The sequence below is a fragment of the Crocodylus siamensis genome, chromosome 3 (genome assembly GCF_052110815.1).
Source record: "Crocodylus siamensis isolate JL-2025a chromosome 3, ASM5211081v1, whole genome shotgun sequence".
NCBI lineage: Eukaryota > Metazoa > Chordata > Crocodylia > Crocodylidae > Crocodylus > Crocodylus siamensis.
This window is the reverse complement of record NC_143397.1, coordinates 22792509-22798397: the sequence shown is the minus strand read 5'-3', so window position 1 is coordinate 22798397 and position 5889 is coordinate 22792509.

Genomic DNA, 5889 nt, shown 5'->3' with positions numbered 1-5889 from the left:
TTATTAAAAAACCTGGAAGGTGGCTAGGGGTATAGAATAGTTGTATCAATATAAAAGATACCACTAAAAATGGCTACACTAGAACTGTTGGCATGTGTATGCTCCTGTAGCAATACAAGTATAGCAAAAACACTATGACTGTGGCCACTTTCAGTCTGGGTAGAAAACTGATTTAGCTAATGAGTATTATTATCAAACCATGCCAACAGTTCCATGGCAGCTCCTGAGCCACAGCTCCCACCTCTCTTTCAAACACTGTTAAAAGTGCCTATACTTACAGTGTCTAAGTACCTTTTAAAGAGCTCTTCAGTTTAACATAGAAAAGTATGCCTGGAAAATGAAGCCAGATATATTCAAACTGGAAATAAGGCACAACAGTTTAACAACCAGGGTTGTACTGTATTCATGCAGTTAGAGAACTGTGATGCTATTGCTAAGAGAGGCACTGAAGATGATTTTTAGAGTACTGCTTCTTTCTCTCTCTCCTTGCACACTGAGCTGAGCTGCTGAGAGCTGGATATGCAAAAAGCCTACTTAATTTTACTCTGCTTATGTTGCACCATGTAAACACAATACAATGATTAACAACGGAATAAAACTGGCAAGGGAAGCAGTTGATACTCTGTTTCTGGACGTCATTTAAAACAAATCTGGATGCATGGTCTGGAAAGCACGATTTAGCTGAATACATGTTATGTGTTCATCAGATACAAGCTATTGTACTCAGCACAAAGTAAATGGGCGGAGTTTTTAAATATCTGTGACAGAGAAGTTTTAGTGCCAGTCCAGTAGCATAACTAGGGGTGGGTGAGAGAGGCACCAGCTCTGAGTCCTGACTTGAGAGAGGCCACACAATCACGCCCACCCCATGGCATCTACACCTTGGCAGCAAGAGTAGCCCTGCCACACTGTTCTTGCAGCATCAGCCAGTGCACAGATACTGCACTGCTGTTACTGCTGCCTTAAGATCCAGAGCTTGGGAGGGCACAGCTCAAGGTGGCCATAGCAGCAGCAGCAACCAGGGATTGTTTGGGGTAAGACTCCTGTGTGCAGTCCCCACACCATTCACAGGATTTTCCCAGGGTGCAAACCCTGCTTGTTACACCACTGTTCCAGCCTCACACTCTACACACTAACCTGCATTAAATGAAAAGCACTGTTGCAAGACATAGGATTGGTGATTTTCTTAAGTGTCATTCTTCACCCTGTGTGTTGGGGAGCTAGACCAGTAGTGACAATGTTGTCTTTTAGATGAGCTGTAAAAGCACAACCATGTGCGGTTAAGTTCCCAGTGGCCTTTCTCATAAAACTAGATGTCAGCTTTGTGTCCTGGCCACACTGCAAGTCCTGTCATTATGGGCTGTCCCCTTACACATAATTGAAATAGCAAGTGAAAATGTATTTATTATTCATTACTCATCTCTCCTGCCAGAGATGGCCATTACTCTCATAGCTGAGGTGGCGAGCTGTTGCCAAGCATGCTACTGCCCCTGGGAATGTGACATGCTATTCTGGGAGCCTATCACCCTTCATAGGAGGCTGCCAACTTGCCCAGCAGTCCTTTCTTGGAGGGGGAACACAGGGGAGGGTGGCCTGCCAGTGATTCAGCTCACTGACGGGCATCCCTGGGGAGAAGGGATAGGAAAGCAGCAGCCTTCTATCACCTGCTTGCTAGACAGCACACCTGTGCAGCAACTTTGGGAATGGACACACATAACACTGAGACTGGTTTATATGTCAGTTAAATAGGGTGGCCATCAGAGGACAGTCCGGTTGTCCTCTGTCCTCTATTGATAAGAAACTCTTGAAGAGAAAAATAGAGAAGATAAAGGCGTTGGGTTTCATATCAATAGAGGACAGAGTAGCAGAAAACCGGAATGTCCTTTATGATGGCCTAAACCTGATGCACGTAGATGTACAAGCCTGTCAAACTAGTTTAAAGCTGCCTGGAATGGTCCAAAAGTGTACTTTGAAAATTGACTACTACTTTGAATGTGTTCCAGTCCTCCAAATGTCCCACACTATATTGCTCCTTACCCTTCCCTTTCGCCACTGCTGTGACTGCACACTCTGTTGGCACAGTTTATCAGTGAGGTCTCTTGTACTGCTTGCTCAGGAAACGCTACCTTTCTGACAGCTATCAGAGTCCTCACCATGCCATTCTTTCTCATGACCTCCCCAGCCCCTGAGAACTGAGAAACATGGATCCACGCATTCACCGTCTTTTGGGCACCTCAAGTCAAGCAAATACATTGCAGAGTACAATCAAGTGCATGCTACTTCACTGAACTCATTTTGAGGAAAACAGTGATGACACCCTTAGCCACAGGCCCTGACACCCCTAAGCAAGCACCCCCATCCCTGTCCCACTCACCAACTGCAAGGTAAGTTGGGCTGGGTGCTCACTTCCTCCCCGGTGTCAGAGCCACAGGGTTTCAGTACCTACAAGATGGCCAATCTACCTGGAATGTTACAACATTGTATTTGCGGCCACCTCTGACCTGTAACAACTGTGATCCAGCTCCCAGTGATATTTAGAAATAGTTCAATATTTACCTGTGTCTACATGCTATGTCATGCTTCTGCTAGGGAACTGGGAATATATGCGTGCCAGAGGCTCTTCTTACTTTAAGGGTATGCTGCAACATGCTGTGTGGGACCAGCAGCTGAGCAACAGCTAGCGGTAGGGAAGCAAGCAGGCCAGTATCAGGTGGAATAGGAGCTGCTCCTATCATGGGGCTGTCCAGAGAGCTTGTTGCTTGAGGCCAGCAGCTGGGCAGAGGCCAACAGCTAGAAGATAAGCAGCTAAGGTGCAAATATTGAGGCAGCCCAGAAATAGAAGTTACAAGCAGCTGGGCTAATCCACATCAGGGGAAGGCAGGCTGGTCATCAAGCCTGAAATAAAAACCTCTGTGGATGGCAGGAGAGACACCTGACAGGAAGGAAAGGGGCTTTGGAGGCATATAAGACCAGTGCCTGAGTCCAGGAAGTTAGTATGCCCCTGCAGACAGCAGGGAGAGGAGCTCCTGAGTAGGCTAGCTGCAGGAGTAGGATTGACTGTGCATCTCAGCCATCTTCAAGAGCTGCAAATAAAGAGGAAGGGGAACTTAGCTTGCAGGGAAGCTGTGTTCCCATGTAGGGGAATGCCTTTTGTTATACAGCCAGTGGGCTTGTGTTTGTATTCTGATTAAGAACTGGAGGACTGGGTTGTAGCTATGGGGGATATATGGAGGCAGCAGAGGGATGCTTGGTGGGCACTCAGGAGGAGGTAGCCTAGTCTGGGGTTAAAGACCTAGAAGACATTGGTATGCTGCATTAGGCTAAGGCTGGGAGGGCCAAGGTCAAACAGCCTATTGGGGCTGGCCTTATGGGTGGGCAATGTGGGTGGCTGCTAGGGGGTGCCACACTTACTCACTTTCCTGGAGAAATTTCTGTAATGTTTATTCAGCACCTGAGTGTGAGGCTTTTTAGGAAAAAATACATACCATTTATATCAATTTGCAAGCACCCTGCCTGAGCTGACTTATCTAATGGGTGTTTTGCTATTGATATTACTAAGCTCAGAATCTCACCCCAGGTTTTAAAAGCTATCATTAGAGCTGCAGCAGAAATGCAGATACCGTCAATGTTTAGAATTGCCTTCAAAAAAAACTTTAATAGAGTTGCTAATAAAACCAGTTTTTCTGGCTAACCAGTCCAGTCTGTGCTGAATCCAAGGCAAAGATGAGCAATATGATTTCCTGCTTCTTGCACCACAAAGAAAAATGTATACAAGTAGTGGAATTAGGGATGGGTGAGCGGAGCACTGACTACCACTTCAAAGGAGGCCCCAAAACAACAGCATCTGGGGAGCCCATGCCACATGTGCAGAGACTGTGCCAGAGTAGCAGCAATCTATATATGGGAAGCACCTGGGGTAAGGTGCAACTCTCTAGTGCTCAGTACCTCCCTCCTTGCATGTGTCTAGGGTGCAAAAATTGCTAGTGACCTCTCTGGTGCATATTTACAGATTGAAAAGTGGTGCCAAATTTGTGTACTTTGCCCACAAATCTGTTCAACAAGCTTGGCTATGCTTTTTAGCTGTTGCTTTTCTAGGAAGTCGGTAGGAACAGCAAGTTCTGCTGGAAACTACCAATTCAAGTAAACCTGCCAAACTGATTATACTTCAACAGAGTTTCCTTTTTAAATATGATAAAAACATCAGTATTTAAAACATGACCACTTCTGGCCTGCAGAAGAGTGTGTGGGGAGGGGAGGGGAAGAACACCAAACAAGCTATGCATTTCTTTCAGCTGTGAAATTAAACAGATTTCAAAACAATCAAACACTAATTTTCTACTAATAGTGCAGGAACCCATGAAATAAATGCAGGGATTACTTGCTAAACTGAATATTTAGGCTCTTTTTATTTCTAAAAAATGGGTAAGATCTTGATTCTTGGTTGTCTTTGTCCTTGATCACTCTCTATCCAAAAGAAAAATAAAAAACAACCCACATCTGGCAGCTTTGAGCTACTCTTCTTTACAGCACACATCCTGACAAGCTTTGACTAAACCTGGTGCTTCTGTGCATCAGCCCTTGGTGGTGTAGGGATACCAGTCAAATAAAACAGGTTTCCTTGGCAGCTGCAGAGCAAGTAAATGCAACAGAACACATGCATGGGAGTGGGCACCCTTCCCATGCAGGGACCTGCAGGAAAACTAAGATGAATCAATTGAAGTAATAAAGACAATGCATATAACTTAAAGCAGGTTAAAGTGCCCTGGCCATCTAAGGCCATTTTACATCTAAATGCAATGTGCTTTTTTTTGTTTTGGTTTTTTTAAGGAAGATTTTTTGTTTTCCAAGTCAAGTCAGCCAGATCGAGTTCAAATCCCCGAGTCAGTCAAGAACCATAAATGGCCCCAATTACCAGCAAACATCCTCCACCCCCACCTGGGGCTTCAGATGCTTCCAAATCCTCTGGTGGGTATCCCACGTGCAGGCCCAAGCCCAGAGATCAGGGTTCAGATGCCCCTGGGTTTCACTCGCCCTCAGCCATGTGGCTGCAGGAGCAGGCTCAGGGGGAGTCTCCCATTTCCAAAAAATGGGTGTAAAGCCAAGATCTTTCCACTGGAAGTGAATGTGGGAGATTAACTATATATTACCTCCGTGGGTGCTACCCCATGTCTGAAAAGCGGTTGCCCCCAGTGACAAGGAAAACCACCTTACTGATCACAGTGTTTCCTCTTCCAGGTAAGATTTTTTTTTTTTTAAATTTTCCATCTTTCCAGCCAAATTAGCCCAAACAATTCCAGATGCATGAGCCGGTCAAGAACCGTAAGTGCCCTACTACCGGCAAACATCCTCCATCCCACCTGGGGCTTCAGGTGTTTCCAAAACCTTTGGCAGGCATCCTCTGCGCAGGCCCAAGCCCAGAGGCTTGGGGTTCGGATGCCCCCGAGTCTTCATGGATTCATAGATGTTAGGGGTGGAAGAGACCTCAGCAGGTCACCGAGGCCGACCCCCGCCCTGGGGTCAGAGGAGGTTGTCCGCCCCCAGCTTCCCTCCTTGCTAGCCCTCAGCCGTAAGGCCCTGGGGCAAGCAGTCTCCCATTTCCGGAAAGCCGGTGCAAAGCTAAGACCTTCCCACTCCAGCAGCTCAGCGGGAGGTTTGCTTCACGCTACCCCGCAGTCTCATCCCCGGGCCCAGGGCGGCTAGGCGGGCGGGGCCCGGGGTCACGCTGCGTCCCTGCCGAGCCCACAGGCGGGTGTCAGGGAGGGGGATCGCTGTGGACCCGGGGCCCAGGAAACGAGGACTTCTGGTGCTGCGAGTCGGCTGGCTGCGCGGTCGGGAAGCTCCCCGGCCCGTGCCGAGGTCTGACTCGCGCGCAGCCCACGTGCGCGCCTG